The sequence below is a fragment of the Euleptes europaea genome, chromosome 10 (genome assembly GCF_029931775.1).
Source record: "Euleptes europaea isolate rEulEur1 chromosome 10, rEulEur1.hap1, whole genome shotgun sequence".
Lineage (NCBI taxonomy): Eukaryota > Metazoa > Chordata > Lepidosauria > Squamata > Sphaerodactylidae > Euleptes > Euleptes europaea.
In genome coordinates this window covers 25,334,698-25,354,573 of record NC_079321.1, presented here as the reverse complement: position 1 = coordinate 25,354,573, position 19,876 = coordinate 25,334,698, and the positions used below count along the sequence as shown (strand labels likewise).

General features: G+C 43.1%; 1 protein-coding gene across 1 annotated transcript in view; it reads left to right on the top strand.

Moving 5' to 3' along the window:
- Positions 1-19,876, top strand: part of VSNL1 (visinin like 1) — a 91,935-nt gene that overhangs the window by 48,760 nt on the left and 23,299 nt on the right. The gene's annotated exons all lie outside the window — the stretch shown is intronic.

The window sequence follows — 19,876 nt, the reverse complement described above, 5'->3', positions numbered from 1 at the left end:
CATAACTTGATGAACAGTTGTGTCATTACAAAAATATGACCAATACCTTCCCCTGGTGCATTTATCACTGTGTTGAATCCAGCAGTCGATTTCTGCTAATGGAAGGAGGGGGTGGTTTGTACCAATTGTCCCCTTCCACTGCAGACCCCCAATTCGCTATTCCTTTGGGTCCTCTGTCCCCAGCAGAAGTATTTCAGGGAGTATTTGGGGCTGCAATGGGATTGGGAAAGCAAGAAAGTCCTGTTCCACTGATGGATATCTCTTATGTCAGCAGAAATTACTACTGGATCTAAACAACTGTATGCTATGCATTGGCCCAGCTGTTACTTAAAGTGTTCCATATTGTTTTTAATTTCATATTTAGTACAATTTCAGGGAGGGGAGTTGTTTGCATTTGTTCATTAAGGCATACAGTCTTGTTCCTTGAATCATTTTTGCATGGCTCAGTTTGCATTATTATATCCCCTTTGGTTTGCACTGGTTAGTATGCGAGACATTTCCCGTTTGTTTTTCATCCAATTTGAATGGAATTTTCAAATACTATACCTTCCTCCCTTCATGAGAAATTATCACAGAAGAGTGGGCCCCAGTTTTCTAGCCAGTTAAAAGACTAAACACAGGGAAACAAATAAAACAAGTGTTGTTCATTCATTATTTTCATTCATTTTCATTACCCTAACAATACATGATTTTTCTGGTTTCTTTTTAGTAATTTTGATACAGCTGGACATCCTGAACTGTCATGAGTATCATGACTTGTCCACACAGGGAAATCCAGTCGCAAATGTATGATGATCCAAGGATGCGTGGATTCATCCAGGATTATTGTGAGGCTGACCCGGGGGGGTCCTATTGTGTGCTGCCCTGGACACCTTAGAGGAAGGGTTGGATAAAAATATGATATGTGGCTAATGAATGGGGTGGTGAGTGGCAAAATTCCATTTTTTGACATAAGAAGTTTTGTTGTTGTTTGTTTTTGTTCTAAATTCTTTCAAGGCTGTACCACTCAAGCCAGAGCAACTCCTTTTGGCTCCTTTCTTAAAAAGGAACAAAACTCATGCAAGGCAACCCCCCACAAGCTTTGTTCATTCATTCAAAAATGTGCATCCTCACAATTCAAAGTAGCTTACAAGAAATCAACAATTAAAAAAAATACAAATAAAATAATGTATCCCACTTTCCCCTTCAATGAGGACCCAAAGCACCTTAAAAGAGAAAAAAGAAAATACAAAGCCCTTGTGTTGAGAGATGCAGGTGTACTTTCTTCCAGATGTGGATTTCTTATATGGCTTGGTAATGCTTTGGTTTATCTTTTGTACATATTTTCATTTGACAAATATTTTTGTTCTCTAGGGAATATAAGCCATAGAGTATTCATTTACAATTAAATTACCATGGAAATAATGGGCCAAAGGAATCAGACTAGCATAGGTTTCTAATTCTACATCATGAATCATTTCAATTTATGGTATAAAATCCATTTTTTCTGAGCATAATCCATTATGATCTGATCACCTTACATTATGAATGAATATATGTCTGGAGGGAGATAATCAATGCTCTAGCTCCTTTTTTTAGAGCAGTAAGAAACTTTGGACTGAACCCAACTGGCTTTTCTGCTGATGAAAAAAGGTGGAGGGGGTTGTCCTCTTTGACAACCACGAAGTCTATGCTGGGGCATCCAGAGCCTGGAGATCAACCCCTACGAGGAAAGGCTGAGGGAATTGGGAATGTTTAGTTTGGTGAAGATGACTGGGGAAGGCACCGGCAAACCACCCCTTAAACAAAGTCTGCCTATAAAATGTCGGGATGTGACGTCACCCCATGGGTCAGGAATGACCCGGTGCTTGCACAGGGGACCTTTACCTTTACCTTAATCTGGTGAAGAGGAGGTTGAAGGGGGACATGATTTCTCTGTTTAAGTATTTGAAGGGCTGTCACTTAGAGGAGGGCAGGGAGCTGTTCCTGTTGGCAGCAGAGGATAGGACTCGTGATAATGGGTTTAAATTGCGGGAGGCAAGGTACCGGCTGGATATTAGGAAAAGGTTTTTTACAGAAAGAGTTGTTCGACAGTGGAATCAGCTACCAAGGAAAATGGTGATCTCCCCCTCACTGGCAGTCTTTAAGCAGAAGCTGGACAAGCACTTGTCAGGGATGCTGTAGGTTTATCCTGCATTGAGCAGGGGGTTGGACTATGTGGCCTGTATGGCTCCTTCCAACTCTGTGATTCTATGATTCTGTGACAAAAGCCATGTGGGATGGGAGCTGTAATAAGGAAGGGAATTGGACATGATTTAGAAAAACAAATTGGCTGGATCCAAACTAAGGATTTGCACCATGAAAAAGAATCGGCATTTGTCAGCTTCGAATATCAGGGAGCAAAATAAATAAATAAATTTGGTATTCCTAGCTATTCAGGCACCAAAGACTGGTTTGGTATTCTCAAGCACTGTGCTTTTTGCCGTGGACTTCGTACTGAGAGTCTAAAAGTGCTGTTGCACCGTGGAAAGAGACTCAGCCATTGCTGGCAATGCCACATTTCATACCGCCTCTTTCTAGCTTCCTAAACACTTTTGTTTTCACTATCAGTACACGTCGTCCTCCTCTTCACTTGCCACATACTAAGAGGGTGTTGTGCCAAACACTCCCTTGCACAGTAGGCAGCAACATTTGCTTGTTACCTTGTGGGTTTTACAAGAGCTAGGAATGTGTTGTGCCTTCTGCCATCCGTGCTACAGTCATTTCTTTTAGGGCCAAATTATCTTTCCCAGAGGGTAAGAAGGCACCTGTCGTAGCTCAGTTTCCAAACAGGTAAAGATTGGTTGTGAGTTAGGCAAAATTGTCTGTGTGTGCATGGTGTCTACCCTACATCGATCTTTTCAAGGCAGAATTGTAATTGTCAGTTACACTTGGGCAAACAGTGTTGCATACTGTAATTTTAGGCTCACTGTTTCCTCCGAGTTAGCTCAGCTTTCTCAAGTTTCCAGACTAGCCAAGAGAGCCAGCATGGTGTAGTGGTTAAGAGCGGTGGACTCTGATCTGGAGAACTGGGTTTGATTCCCCACTCCTCCACATGAGCGGTGGAAGCTAATCTGGTGAACTGGATTGGTTTCCCCAGTCCTACACATTAAGCCAGCTGGGTGACCTTGGGCCAGTCACAGCTCTCTCTGAACTCTCTCAGCCCCACCTACCTCACAAGGTGTCTTTGTGGGGAGGGGAAAGGAAGGTGATTGTAAGCTAGTTTGATTCTTCCTTAAGTGGTAGAGAAAGTGAGCATATGAAAACTAACTCTTCTTCTCTTCCTCCTCCTACTCTTTACACAAGCGTAGTTCACTTGTTATGGTGTAGCTCCTTTTTTCACTCTGTCAGAGTTGTCCTTTGACCTGAGCCACATATGCTTCTTCAACAACAATATTCATTGTATGGTCGACATGCATATGCTTGTTGCTCACAGATTGCTATGAAATATACTTCAGATGTAATGGAAGCTGCAATAGCAGGGATACGTGCTTTGAGCTGGAGGGGTTGGCCCATTGTGGTGTATGGGTCACTGCCCCACCAGGTATACCTGCACCCAGCCCCCTCTTACATACCTCCTTGCTTACTGCCAATTAAGGGTGTGCCAGCTGTCAATCTTCTCCTTAGTTTTGTCTTTGTAGGGAGGGACTGCTGAGTTCATAAAGACTCATTTGAACTGTCTTGTTTTTCTTAAAGGATACTGTGGAAGGGAAAGTTCTTCATGGGGAGACATAATTTTTGTTGGTTAGATCAGTCAGTGCAATAACTGTGTATTTGCAGACCAAGAACTCAGTGTATAAAAGCACAACCGGCAGATAGCTTGTCTTCATATTTAGTTTGTAGGCTAGTATGTACAGGATCACTGCACCCTGCCAGCTGCAACAGACACCAGCCGCCTCTGGGTTAGAGGAAACATTTGAGCCCATGTTCCGATTCCTGAGCTCTGGATCGTAGTCAGTGCTTTGGGAATGTTACACCATGTATGTACCAGCTGAATATGATGTGTAAATCAACCCTGATGATGAAACTCAGTGTTGAGAGAAGCACATAGTGAACTCTGAAAACAGCTCTGAGTCTGCTGGCGTGTTCTCCATTAGCAGTGTTTTGTAAACCAAATGCATATAATGGCATAACATCACCCCCACAAAAAGCAGCCAGTGAAGTGATTTGAGTACTTGTAATGTAATCATTTCAAGTCACAGAGTGTATTTTACGACATGTTACCAAAGAGAGTTTAGGAGACTTGGAATTATATTCTTCAAACATGTGTTTCCAGTCATGTCTTTTGATACGTTTCAAAATGAGGACTTGCCCCCACTTTTATTACAAGGGAGATTTAACAAAATGCATTTGTTTCAATGACATACTACATTTAAATCGGTTTCCATTATTGCATGTGTTTTTTAAACAACTACAATGTTTATTTCTCCTCTGTAACTCTGTAATTTTCTGTAAGGACAGAAAATACACATGGTAACCTCTTGTATACAGGGTAAATTACACATTTTCAAACTGAGAACATTCAAATATGAAGAAAATAAGAGAGACTTCATTTACATGGGTAAACAAAAACCAACAAAACCCTTCAAAACAGAAGGCTCCATTGGCTACTTTCTTAATGGCATTTACTATGATGGTTTCGCCTTTTTAAGAACCCAAGCCATGAGCTTTCCAATTTCATCCCTTCAGCCATATTCACTTCGATTTGAGTGGATTCTTCTCACAGAGGGGGGGGAAAGCAAATATTCTAATTAAATTATATATAGACATGTTTTTGAGAAAAAAAACTCAACCATAGGTAACCAGATAAAGACATAAGTTAAAAAATGTCACATGAGAGTGCTTTATTCAAAATAACCAATTGAATGGCAGTAAAAAAAAAAATCTCAATGATCACATTAGGGGTGAATCCAGTCTCTCCCCCCCCCCCCGATCTCTTTACTTATTTCTTTGACAACAGTCAAATGCATGTTTTAATTGCTTTGTTGAACGATCTATTTGGTCCCCTGGGGAAATGTATAATGCATAACTTGGGGGTGGTAAAATTATTTCCATAAGGGAGCACTGTGAAATTTTAAGTGCAGGTTATGACTTCCCTTGAGAATAAGATGGAAGAAATGGCACAGCAGTAAAGAAGGAAGGGTTCTTTTTTATCGTTGTGTTTTCTGGTCACATACCAGAAAAGAACACTGGCAAAATATCCCATTGCCTGCTGTCATTAGCTTGAATTTCCTGCCCACATAAATGCAAGAACGAATACAGAAAGAAAAATATATAAGGTATAGGTGTGTTGATGTCCTAATACTAACAAAAATACCAAAAGGAAGGGATGGGCTGAGCTCTGAGAAAATGTGACGTGGGAATTGGTGGTATCTCCAGCTCCTCCTTTCATGCCAACGTGGACTTCTGACAGTCATGTGAAGACACGTTGCATCAGCTTTCATTCCACTCAGGTATTATCAGAAGAGGCAGTTTCCTATTGTCATCTTTTCTGTTTAGTGCATTAGTCCTACCGTGATTGGAACAGGTAGATCAATAAGGTACAATTATGCATCGTCACGACTGGTTCCCTACAGTGCTGCACGAAGTGTATGTCACCAAATTGTAGCCAAACACCCTGTTAGTCATCTGTCTAGATACCTCGCATTGTCATAAAAGGCAGTACTTGAGATTCTGATCAGGTTTCTGCTAATCATAGACTATGTTTCCAGCACCTTGGGATAGCAAACTTATTTTTTCCTCAAGGAAAGCAAATTTCTCTCTTTGTGTTTCATTAGAGTTTGCATGAATTGCCTTGTTTTTGCCAACACTACTACTGATTGCAGAGCTGCTGCTCCAACTTACTCAGCGTGCAGATTTTCTCTACTAATTATATATTTCAAGCATGACAAAACAACGGTGAAGAAAATGTTCACAGAGGAAGATTGCGCAGCTAAAGCTAGATGATAGAAGTAGAGAACGTAGCTAGAAGGAGGGGGATCTGCCCTCCCCAGCACAAGTGTTGGGTGTATCACTGTTTTGTTTTGTTTTTTACAAAGCCTTTACTGCTCGGGGTTTTTAAAAACTATTTCCAAGGCAGAAACAATACTCTTTATGACCGTGCAGAATTAAATCCAACCTATCCTCCTCCTAAAGGAAATAACAAACAGCAGCAGAAGAAATAATCGCTGCCACTTTCGCTTCAGGGAGGTGTTAACATTAAAGTCTGCTCAAGCTTATTGCTAAACTAACTGTTAAAGGGATTAGTGAAAGGAGTGGAGTCCAGCACTTTTAACTCTTCTGTGGCTGCATGACAAAGTACAAAACTTGACAGCTCCCTTTGCAAGGATCCACCCCCCTCCCCCAAGTGTATTCTGGTGAGGCCCCGTTCTGCATCCTTCTGTGCTTAACATATACAAATATGGTTTCTCTTTACATCAGTTTTGTGGGTGTGTGATAAATGCTCAACCACATTCAATACAGCTCTCCCTAGCGAAATGCAACATTTACTGGTACTTTCCAAGGCCACAACACTGTTACCCTTGCACATGCATGCAGAGCAAGTTGTGGAAGGGAAGGTGCCAAGAACTGGAATTAAGCACAGCATTCACCTGGCTTCTCCATACTGCCACTATTGTACTGGTGTATTCAACGCGGGTAGGGAATTGTTGATTAGAAGCAGAGTCCCTCATGTAGGATGATCTGGCAACCTAACACCGGCTACAGCTGAAAGTAACCTGCGCTATGGGGGCCTGAGGCAGAACAGGCTGCCAGATTGTCTAATGTGAGGCACAGCTGAACTAAATTGCCTGTGACGGTGTGCACTGGCACAGTGATGGCATGGAGGGAACTGTTCTTCCTTTTGCTTGAGTCCTATTCGGAGCTGCTCCCCAACATCTGCATACACCGGTTGGTGGAGCCAGATTAAAGCTCAGGGGTTGGATCCCGTGACTTCTTTCCATTCAGGTGGATCCGATGACTGTCTTGAGAGCCAATGTGGTGTAGTGGTGAAGAGCGGTGGACTAATATGGAGAATTGGGTTCGATTCCCCACCCCTCCACATGAAGTCAGCTGGGTGACCCTCATAGGTCAGTCACAGTTCTCTCACAGCTCTCTCAGCCCACATGGAGGCAGGCGATGGCACACCACCTCCAAAGTCTCTTGCCTTGAAAACCCCACGGGGTCGCCATAAGTCAACTATGACTTGGCTTGATGGCACATTCCACCACCACCATGACTGCCTTTGCTAAGTCTTCTTCCAAAAGAGAATGACTTTTTTTCTGACAGAGAATAGCTTCCCCTGATGAGGAAAAGTCTTCTTTGTTGAAGGCAATCTTTCACTGTTGGAGGAAGGCTTGATGGAAGGGAGCCATAGAATCCAACCTCAAGAGTCTTGCCCCTTGCTGCAACCATTATGTTTGTGATCATAATGAGCACTCAGAGAGTTAACTTGCAATTCAGCTTGTTTATGAAGCTCCTGGAAGAGGCCTTAAGTATTTTAAAGGAAATTTCCCTTGAAGAAGGAATTGAAACCAGTTCTTACAAGCTTCTGTTGAAGAGACAGCTTCTCACAGCAACTGTAGAACTTCGTTGGGCTGAGTAGGACACCCACACTTCAGTGACACAGATAGCTTGCAGCGTCCCATCCACCAAGTATTCAATGACTCTAGGTCCCTTATCCTGGAAGTTATGAGATACTCAGTAGGGCAGAGATTCATGGGACTGAGCCCTAAATAGCTTGCCAATGTTTCTCTCCATTATATTTTTTTAAACTACAGTCCCATTTACCATGTGGTCATGTGAACTTGTTAACTCTGCAGAGATGAGTTCAAATACTGTCTTATCTTAATTTGTCATCCAAATTGCAATACAGGTTAAGTGAGGGCTTTGTGTGGGCGTAAACTGTTGAGTAAGATACCAATATTATGCTGCACTTTCTTGAATTGTGGTAATTGGGGGAGGGGGAAAGCCACAGGGATCTGTGTAATCCTAAACAGAGTTACACCCTTCTAATCCCACTGACTTCAATGGATCTAGAAGAACATAACTCTGTTTAGGATTGTACTGTCTGACACTTGAACATTTCCAGTAGTTTAACCATTTTTCACTTCCAAAGTAATTTTATCGACACCTTTTAATAAAAAAGGTAAATATTTCCTTCATGGAGTGATTGCATATCTTAGCAGGTGAGCCCATGTAATTAGGATGTGTAAAAGGATAATGATGCTGTCTAAATTGCTAACAATTAACAGGGAAATTATAGCCAAAATTCTTCCCAAATACTGTGGGCATGTAACCCACAGATGTTGAAAAATTCAGTACCACCTGTTTGCTCAGGATTAAATGTAAATCCAGTGGTTTCCCCCCACTTATAAACTTGTGGGAGGGGGGTTGGCCATCAGGTCACATCTGACTTATGGCATCCCCTAGTGAGGTTTTCAAGGCAAGAGTCGTTCAGAGGTGGTTTTCCACTGCCTGCCTCCATGTCACGCCCTGGTATTCCTTGGTGGTCTCTCATCCAAATACTAGCCAGGGCTGACCCTGCTTAGCTTCTGAGATCAGTCGAGATCAGGCTAACTTGGGCTATCCAGGTTGGGGCTCAGCAGAGTTACCCCCTTCTAAATCCATGGAAGTTGGTAGGCTTAAAAGGGGGTCTTTCTGCTTAGGACAGCACTGTGAATATATCAAAGAAACCTATTGTCTGTTTTGACTAGTTTGGTAACCAATGTCATTCTCCCAGGTGGATCTTTCGAGATATTGAACTGATTCAGAGAAAAGGTTTATCATCATAGAACTGTACATGATATGCCTTTAAATGAGCGACGCAATGATCAACACAATTCATAGAGGCATTTTGAAGCCACGCGTTAGCCCCTGCCATGCCTCAGAAGAAGTTTCCTCCCTACCAAATTATGCTAAATGTTTAAAATGTTTGTTGAGCTCACAAATGGATTCTGTAGGAAGAAACAAAATGGGACTGTAGGTAGCTCGGTCTGCACCCGGGCCCTGAAAAATCAGCAGTTTGGGCTGCCGCTGTTCTTTTTTTTTCAGTACTCATAATACAGTACATAGCTTTTATATGGCACTTTTGAGCACTGAAAGAGCTTCACAGATATTATCTCAGTAATCTTTGTAATGGCCTCATATCCTCCACATCAACATAAGAATGCTTAGGATAGGTAGTTATTATTCATTAAGGGCCTCTAGTGTTGTCTGTTGTTAATCGTGAGTTTGGTGGCCACTGGACTTAAGATCACTTTCTCAGCTTAAAAAATGTGATTTTTCTTTCAACAGCCCTGCTGTTTTGATTTTGAAATGGCAGAAGTTCTAGATGAAAATGATGGATTTTTTCCCCTTGAGATTGAACTAAAGAATCTCACACATTATCTGCAATAAGTTACAGTTCTACAGATTATCTTTCTCTATCTGTGTAGACAGTAATTTGGGTTGTGCTAAATAACCTGTTAAAAACTCGTGGTTCTTACTGAGATCCTGTCCCTGTACAGTGCTATCTAGTTGAAAGTTCCAGTACTTCATCATCATCATCATCAAGTCATATTTGACTTATAACGACCCCTGGTGGGTTATTCAAGCGGAGAGGCGTTCAAAGGTGGTTTGTCATTGCCTGCCTCTACGTCACAACCCTGGTATTCCTTGGAGGTCTCCCATCCAATACTTGCCAGGGTCAACCCTGCTTAGCTTCTGAGATCTGACGAGATCAGGCTAGCCTGGGCTATCCAGATCAGGGCCATTCCTATTATAGTTATATAATTCCACACACGGGGATCCGTGAATGACTGCAGGATGACCATCATTCATTGGGGAGAGGCTTCAAGAATTGTCTCTCCTTAACTACGCCAACCCCCCACTTAACCAGGGACAATGCCTATTACTGCTCCTTTCTTCATCAGTCATCATTCTTTTGCATGCAAATACATGAATGGTGAAAGACAGAGGTGATTTTAAAATCTGGTGCAGCCCTGAGAAAGGAGCTGTAAGCTTGGAATCTCAGGCTTTACATTTGAAACGGCAGATTGGAGGCTACTTGTGGTTCATTCTAAAGTAAGTTTCTTCGCCACATTAAGGAAGAGACATTCCCTCACTTGCACAATTCCTTCCTGTGGTTATTCTTATGAATCCCGCTTTCTAAGGAAATGTACATTGGTACAGCCTTTTTATAAACTGTAGGTACTTATTGACTTGATTCATTTATTTAAACCAATTCAAAGATTGTATAAGCTCTCAATGCTCATCCAAAACACAGTTACTTATTGATTTTTATAGCAGTTGGTTGCCACAGTGTAACTATTATTCCCTGCTGCATTTGTTGAAAGAATGGATCAGTAGAAAAGACCAGTGTTTGCTTTTGCACTTAGATGTAGTTTAGGTAATACAGCCATCATGGGGAGATTTCTGTTTTCACAGGATATATTTCTTTGTTTGGAAAGGTTACCATCTGCATTTGGCATGATGAGTTGTTACCTTGCCATCTCAGAAATCCACCTCAAGAATTCCATAATGATTTCATGTGGTTGTTTTATCCACTTAAAATGTCTGCATTATACTGCTAGGGAATGAAGGTTGTTATGTATGTGTTAGAAGGTAAGCAGGGGGGAATCCTGTCCACGTAGATTTAACAAAGGTTTTGATATCTTCCACCGCTGAGTTCTGATTCCAAACTGTCTGAAATAACAGGGACTATCTGGCCACCTGTATCTGTGTCCTCCTTGAAAATGGTAGTGCTTCTACAACTTCCTGTACAAGGCTAGCAATGGTTTTTGAGCTATGGAACCTGCAGAGTTCTGGGGAAAGTTCTTTAATAATACCTTACACGACACATTGCAAATTAGATTTACAATGATCAACACTCATGGCAAGTACTCATGCCAAATATCACACCGTCACCTTGAACATGGTAAGTATATCATTTAGATCATGCGTCAGTAGCCTTAGATCAATTTTTTTTTTCACAGTAGAAAGATGACATGGGAATCTACGTTTCCAGTTGGGTTACTAACCTCAAGTTGAGGCCTGGAGCTTTCCTGGAATTATTATTATTATTATTTTATTAGATTTAACCCACTCTCTTCCCGGCCGTAACCGGGCTCAGAGCGGCTAACAGTCACTGAGCAAGTCAGTATTATACATAAAAGTTCAATAAAACATAACAGCTTAAAAACCACTACAATTCACAATTTCACAATGTGCCAGTAAAAACCATTAAATCGATCAGGGTATATTTCTAACACACTGGGCCATAGTGAGTGGAGAGGAAAGAACAGCAATCTGGCCCCACCAAAATGGATGGAATAAAATCATCAGCAAATCAGACGAGGGTAGGCAGGGAGGCCACCAATGATGATACATACCATTGCTGCCCTCAACCATTAGGGCCAAAGTAGACAGTACTGCAACCTCCAGTCTACCATGGGAACATGACACCATTATAGAGCTTGTTTTTTTTTTAACTTTTCAAAACTCTGTGGAGGTCCAGTCCTTCTGGGGACCGCAGTGGAGGGAGAGTCAAGACCCCTCATCCCCCCACCGCCATAGTCCTCGTCAGGATCGGGTCCCTGAAGCATTTTGAAAATTTAAAAAACAAGCTCTAAGATGGCGCTTCATCTCCATGGTGGTCTCCAGACTAGTGATCAGATCCCCTGGAGGAAATGGCAGCTTCAGAGGGCAGACTCTATGGCATCACATTCCAACTGAGCTCCCTTTCCTCCCTGTCTCCAACCTTCTCAGGCACAACCCCCAAATGAATGGGAATTGCCCAGTCTTCAGTTGGCAATCCTATTTCCCATAGCTCCAAACTGATGCATTGGACTACTTAATAGAAACAACAATCACCTGTGAGAAAGAAGTGGGAACTAGAATCAGTATCTGACCATTACATGCGATTGGCACTGTTAAAGCTGACTGTGCTGACCATTTGTTAGAAGATCTTTGTATGGATTTGATCCAACATGAAGTATCTGGATTTAGTATCTGGATATGGGATTTTTTGCCGTTTTATTCAGGTTAGACCTGATTCAGCACAGAACAACAGTCCCATGCATAGACTTCCACACGGAGGTAAATTCGTTTTGATCTGTTGTCAGATACTCAAGCAATGACATTCCTAAGTATAAAACCGTTGTTATAATGAGGGGAAGATGAATGAAGTAACAACAGATTAAAATCAGAGACCCACACAGTATTTGAGTAGTCCAGCAACTGGAAAGAATGGTGGGAAACTGGCAAAACAAGGTGACAAAATGAAGGGGGGAGGGAAATACTATTTGAACCAGCTCTAATAAACCAAGTCTGCTACAAAAATGTTGTGAATATAAGAAATCTGTTACTTTTGCCCGTTAGCAGTAAACTGGGGCTTAATTCAGTAAACACTGTTAATCCCCCCCCCCCCCGCTAAGCGTGAATAATTGACACCATGTAAATAGTTTTTGGGGCTGATCAAGCACACCACATGGGCAGTGATGACAGCTAAAGTCCTCTGTTTATTTCTCCTTTCCCAAACTGAAATGACTCAACGTTGCTCAGCCAGAGAGAATGGCCACCCTGGAGAGAGCTTTTTTGTGCTACAGAGACATTTCAGAAATAACTTCAGCCCCCACAAAGCGCGTTTTGATGCATTTGACACTAGCTGCGAGGCTAGCCAAATCTTAGGTAACTGCTACACAGTTAGCCGAGCATCCGTTCAATGAGGTGTTTGCTCTAATGGTTCCCCAGCTTGCCAAGCTGGGTCACGGTCCGATTAAAAGCAGCATACAAAGTAACTCCAAGATCCATGATTAAGAGATGCCCTGCTGGATCAGGTCATAGGGCCATCTAGCCCAGTATCCTGCCTCACACAGTGGTAGGGTTGCCAACTTCCAGGTACTAGCTGGAGAGCTCCTGCTGTTACAATTGATCTCCATCCGATAGAGACCAGTTCATCTGGAGAAAATGGCTGCTTTGGCAATTGGACTCTATGGCGCTGAAGTCCCTCCCTTCCCCAAACCCCGCCCTTCTCAAGCTCCACCCAAAAAAACTCTTTCCAGCGGTGAAGAGGGACCTGGCAATCCTTCACAGTGGCCAGTTGGTTGCACTAGAAGGGCAACAAACATGGCATTCAGAATAAAGCCTTCTGCAAATGTTTTTAGAGGTATGCTATCTCTAAATATGAAAACTACCTTTGGTTACAATGGCTGCTAGACATTGATGGATGTGAGGCTCTGCAGTGGTCAGTCCCGCCTGCATTTCTTCCATCTCCTCGCTGCCGTGCCCTTGGTGGCTTCCCCAGGCCTCAGAATGGCTGTAGGAGGGGTTTAAACCACTCTCCATCTGTTCTGACCCTGGCTGGCTGTTTTCTGCACAGGGAAACCTCCAGCCTTCTTCCTCCTCGGCCTTCTGGAAGCCTCCTATTTAGGTTGCTCCACCCACTTATCTCCCAAGGCCCAACACAGGCCCATCCTGGCTCCTTGTTCTTGCCTCCTTTCTCTTTCCTGATGGCTGCAACCCTGGCAGCCAGTTATGGACACAGTGAGGTTTCTCCCATAGCCTGCATCCCTGACTTGTCTGCACTCACCCTCCAGTGCTTGGCCCGATCCTTGGCTCCTCCCTATGTCAGGGACTGTTTCCTGCTGCTCGGCTGTTCCAGGTTGGAGCGAACCTGCACACCTGCCCACCATTTGCCCTCCCTCTGGCCCCCACCTTCTCCTGCTGCTTATCCATCAGCTTGTTGGGTGTTTTGGAGGTCCTTGGCTGTGGCAGAGGGGCATTTTCTCAGGCTCCCATGGTGTCTGTTGCCGCTATGGGGCTCAGCAGATTGCCGGTTCTGTCTTTGCAGCAGTTGGGTGAGTTGCTACAACTCTCTCTCCCTTCCCCCACTCTGGGCCGGCTCAAAGACTTATTTGGGGGTGGGTTGCAGCAGCCAGGATAAGTCTGGGGCATTGGGCAGCCCCTAGGGTTGCCAACTTCCAGGTACTAGCTGGAGATCTCCTGCTGTTACAACTGATCTCCAGCTGATAGAGATCAGTTCCCCTGGAGAAATTGCTACTTTGGCTATTGGACTCTATGGCATTGAAGTCCTTCCCCTCCCCAAATCCCACCCTCCTCAGGCTCCACCCCAAAAACTTCCCATCAGTGGTGAAGAGGGATCTGGCGACCCTAGTAGCCCCAGACAATGGACCTCTCCTCCATGAATCTGTCTAACCTCCTTTTAAAGCCATCGCTGCTTGTGACTATCACCATGTCCACTGACAGTAACTTGTTGAGTGGAGAAGTACTTCCTTTTATCCATCCTTAATCTGTTGCCCATCAACTTCATTGAGCGCCCCCAAGTTTGACCTGCATTCAAAAGTGGGGCACATTCACGCTGACACATGTCTAGTGTGCACTTGTCTTCCCGACCACGTGTGGTAACATAAGGAGGCCTAGGTTCAAATCCCCCCTCAATCATGAAGCGCACTTGGTGCCATTGGGCCCATCCCTATCTCTCAGCCTAACCTGCCTCACAAAGCTGTTTAGGTCCTCGACATCGTTCTCCTCTTCTCCATTTTATCTTTGCGCCAGTGTTCCTGTGAGGTGGGGTGGACTGAGTGAGAGTGATTAGCTCAAGGTTACCCAGCGAGCATCCATAAGGTTGCCAACCTCCAGGTACTAGCTGGAGATCTCCTCCTATTACACCTGATCTGGAGAAAATGGCTGCTTTGGCAATTGGACTCTATGGCACTCCCCAAACCCCACCTTCCTCAGGCTCCGCCCCAGAAACCTCCTGCAGGTGGTGAAGAGGGACCTGGCAACCCTAAGCATCTGTGGCAGAATGTGGATCTGAACCTGGGTCTCCAGATCTTGATCCTGTATTCTAACCACAACATCACACGTTTTCTCATCTTCTTGTAACAAATAAACTCAGCTCTCAGGGCCTGTGATTGATTCAGTATCTGGCAGGTCTATGATTGATTCAGTATCTCTCAGGTTCCCACAAGATTCAGCTTTTGGAATGCCACTCCAATGGGGGTTTAGCAGTGATAACTCCAAAAGCTAAATCGTGTCTGTACCCCTTGATATATATGAGTACTTGACAAGGGGATGGGGTGTCTGAAAGTCAGTAAGGGAGAAGGTGCTGTGCATTCAATTGGCCCTGAGAAGAAGTCATCAATCAGAGTGGCATGTCAGTTAAAGGGTTTGCCAGGCAACGGTGTATGATAATCTGGCCATGTCTAAATGCTTAGTACAGTGTTGTGTGACTCCCTTTATCCCTGTGCAAGGCAGGGATAAAGAATATAAACCAGTGTTTTTATGGCACCAAAACCCATTAGTGAAAATCTATCTCCTTTCAAGCAACAGAATGAGTTTCTTCAACAGAAAGAGCAGTTGACAGTTTTCTTGTAGGACGCACATGTAGTCTGCATTGAGACATAGTGACAAGCCATGGTCTGTCATTATGGAAACTGGACTTGGAAATCCTCCAGCTAGTATGCTTCTTCCTCCTCCTTCATTTGCACATGGCTTGAAAAATAATCAGTTCTGCATATGCAACAAATCCGTTTGTCATTTTATTTATATCACAAACTAGGATTTGTTTTCTTGCCTGCTGATCAGAATCCCAAGGTTTTAATCCTGATTTGGAGGGAAGAGAACATCTGTAGTTCATGGCTTCTTGCTGTTGCAACAAACCATGGTTTGTCATTCCAGGAACAAACCCTGGAAAAACTTGAGCTCATGTACTTCTTCTGTCTTCATTGCACATGTGGCTCAGAAACAAAACTCATGGCAAGCCGTAGCATGTTGTTTTGTCTGAATCGCAAAACATGGCTTGTTTACTTGCCTCCGGACCAGGATTCCAAGTCATGGTTTACTGCAAGCGTAGAGGTAAGAGAACAAAGCATGGCTTGTGATTCAGAAAAAAATAGCTGTGATTTGTCAAATGCATAGGGTTGCCAACCTCCAGGTACTAACTGGAGATCTCCTGCTATTACAACTGATCTCCAGCTGATAGAGATCAGTTCATCTGGAGAAAATGGCCACTTTGGCAATTGGACTCTATGGCATTGAAGTCCCTCCCCTCCCCAAACCCTTCCCTCCCCAGGCTCTGCCCCAAAAACCTCCCACCAGTGGTGAAGAGGGACCTGGCAACCCTACAAATGCAGCAGTACTTACCTTCCAAGCTTTGCACAAGAAGGGAAGGGTGAGGGAAGGATAATACAAATCTGAAGTTTCCTAAGGCCTGTTGACAAGCCATGATTTGTTGTTAGCAGTGTTAGGCTGGGTGGAGCTGTAAAAATGATTATATTTTACTGGAGATAACGTTGCTAATCTAATGTTAAAATTTGGTCACTTTCTAGTTGATTTATAATCCTGTGTTTGGTTTTCACAAACAAGAGCTTTCCGCTTTTGCAACAGTGACAATTTCCATGATTGCAGTTACATGTACATAAGCCAGCTGCTTAGCAACAAGGCTAAATGGTTTTCCAGAGGCAGGATTTAAATCTTGATTCTCTTAGAGGGAAAGGAAGATTGATTGACAACTAGATAGAGAGTGGTGTTATGTGCTTTAAAAATTCCTGTGCTTTTTGATTCTGAGTACAGAAGGCGACAGGATGAGTGAATACAGTAAGGATCTAAAAATGTTAGCGATATAATCATAGTTTGAAAAACCAAAGAAGGCCTATTTATTATTTTTAGGCTCCTTATGCTAAAAGCAGTAATGTTTATACCATGTTTTGCCTCAGTGCTCCAAAAATACGATCTCAGTCCTATAAAGTAGGCCAGGGTTATTATACCTGTATTACATATGGTAGGAGTGCCATGCTGGCATTCCTAAGGTTAACCAGTATATTCAGAGCTGAGATCTCAACGGGCAACATCCAGCTCATAGCTCATGTTCTTAACCTCTATAGTCTACAAACGCTTGAAATCACAATTAAGTAGGGTTGCCAATTTCCAGGTACTAGCTGGAGATCTGCTGTTACAACTGATCTCCAGCCAATAGAGATCAGTTCTCCTGGAGAAAATGGCTGTTTTGCCGATTGGACTCTATGGCACTGAAATCCCTCCACAAACCCCGCCCTCCTCAGGCTCCGCCCAAAAACCTCCCACTGGTGGCGAAGAGGACCTGGCAACCCTACAATTAAGAGAAAATTCAATCGTTGTTCGATTTTCTAAATCCCTCCACAAAGATATAACACAAACAAGTGTCCTGGGGTTTTAGTAAAATTAGCAAGAACCATCATGGAGAAAATGTCTGGCTATGTATCTCTGGGACCGCCTCTCCTGGTATGCCCCCCTGAGAGGCTTACACTCTGCGAATAACAACCTACTGGCCCAAAAAGTGTCCGGCTGTCCTCAACCAGGGCCTCTCCCATGGCTGCCTACAGACAATTACAGATCTTTTAGTGAGATCAAACAAACAGCAATACAAGAATTGATGGTGTGATTTTGCTTCTCTGCTGCAGATAGTTGGTAATCATGTGTAGCTGAAGAAATGGGAGACATACCTTTGTTGGTGGCTTAGTTGAACTATAGTTGAACTTTTCCTACACAGAAACAGGCTACTTTATGTCTTAATAACATAGAAGCTGCATTATGAGCTTAAGAACGTTTGGCTAAAAGGTTTAAACAATGAATATGCTATATAAATAACTGAGTTTGCATTCTTGGAGTTAGGCGGATTATGTCGACGGTTTTAGTTTTATCTCTATTGTTACGTCCCACACAAATTAACATGAATTAAACCACTGGTAGCAATAGTAATCTGAAAAAAGGAGCAAGATCTTACTAAACATACAGTGTAGCCCAGGAGATTTGGAATAAGTTTATCTCTGAATACTGACTCCCAGTTCATACATTGCTAGTAAGCAATTTAACAAGTATTTTGCAGAAAGAGTAATTGTGCAGTGGTCAAATGAAAGTAAATTCTTCCTTGTACTTGGAATTGGTTCCACCTCCTCAGTCAAGAATCAATATTCATCATGAATGTTTTCCTCATCATAACTCCTCATGATTATTATTATTTACTTGATTTCTAACTTGCCCTTTCCCGACCAAGGTCGGGCTCAGGGCAGCTAACAATCATAGAAATACACAGCCATACATTAATAAATATCAAATATAATTAAAATAAAACAACAATTCAAACCCGAGAACTCACAGATGGTGCCAAGATGGTAATCCCCTTTATCCTATGGGTGAAACAACAGGGGACACAACAACATAATAGGGGCATAAACTTTAAGTGGGCCCCATCCTTAAGTGGGCCCAGCAGTGGCAGGCGGCGGTGGGGGGGAGGCAGATTGAATTAAAAGAAAAGAGGGATGGTTGGAGACATCAAACCACCAAACCATTGATGTGATATGACTTCAGAGAGTTTGAAGGAGTGAATCTTGGTGTGCTCGGAGATAGCTGAAATTTGGGTAAGCCTGTACTGATGTCATGGACATGCCTGAATGTTCACTGCCTATAATACCTGCTGCATATCTGTATTTGCAAATAGTTATTACAAGGATGCTGGGGAAAAACCTGCTCCTGTAAAGATCGCCATGATTGTCTCAACACACAGGAAAGGAAAAGAGTGCAACAGGAGAAACTCAGTTGTTTGGACCATCCCATGCCAGAAAGAGGTGCATAAACAAAACACAAAAAAAGATCTAGAAGACAGTTCAAATAATGCTTGAAATTTTTGAGATCCATTGTACATATCTGTAAAATCCTGTTCCCAGGTTCTACTTCTTTGTCTCACTTTGTCACATAGTAGTGTGACCAACAAACAGTACCCAGGGCATCTCTGTGCTAATGAAAGGACAAGGCTACACAAAGAGGATCAGATTTGATTCTCAGTAGCTCTGTTAAACACCGTAAGGCAAAGTAAATTATCAGTCAGAAATTTCACGTCTGTGAAAGCCAAAATGGTTTGACCTACGAAACCAGGATCAAAACTGACAGGCGCAGATTAAGCCTCCACAGGGAAAAAGTAGACAGATTCATGGAGGATAGATCCACCGAGAGCTACTAGCCATGGTGACTAAAGGGAACCTCCATATACGGAGGCAGTAAATCTCTGAATAACAGTGCTGGGAGGCAGGATCAGAAGAAGGCCTTGGCTTCTGTGGCTTGTTTGTTGACCCTCTAGGGCAGGGGTGTCGAACTCATTTGTTATGAGGGCCGGATATGACATAAATGTCACTTGGTCTGGCCGGGCCATGCCTCGTCAGCCCAGATTGGGACTGGGGGGGGGGCTGCCTCAGCTGAGTTGCAGGCTGGATAAGAGCTTTCTAGGGGCCAGATCTGGCCCGTTGGCCATATGTTTGACACCCCGCTCTAGGGCAATTGGTTGGCTTCTGTATGAAACAGGATGCTAGTCTAGATGAACCACTGGTCTGATCCAGCAGATTTCTTCTTATGTTCTTCCAGTGGCTCTTTCTTCCTAGAAGAATCACACTCCAGTCTAACTATGCAAATCTTCAGGAGTAAGCAGACTTTGCATGTGCATTACTTGCTGTATCAGGAATCAGATGTGCAAGTCCATACAAGTGCACTTTAGAATGTAAATTGGCATTCCTTCATTTGCCATGGGTTATTCGGTTAATTTACATATTCCAGGGTAACTAGACATCCAAAAACAATACCTTTTTTTAAGCAGAAAGAAGTTTGATTATGCTATGGAGATTTATTTTTGGACTGGTCTTTTTGTAACAACGACATTTTGTTTCACAATAAAGATTTCAGCATAATGAAAATCAAGTGCCATTCCAATACAAGTCTGGATTCGGTCTACCTGCTTGTCCTTTAGAAGAGAAATAATATACGTCACTGACATTTTCTTATATGGGAAAACAGAACCTGTCTCTACATAGGAAGGAAAATAATTCCTACAGATCCCACAATCAAAACTATTCCT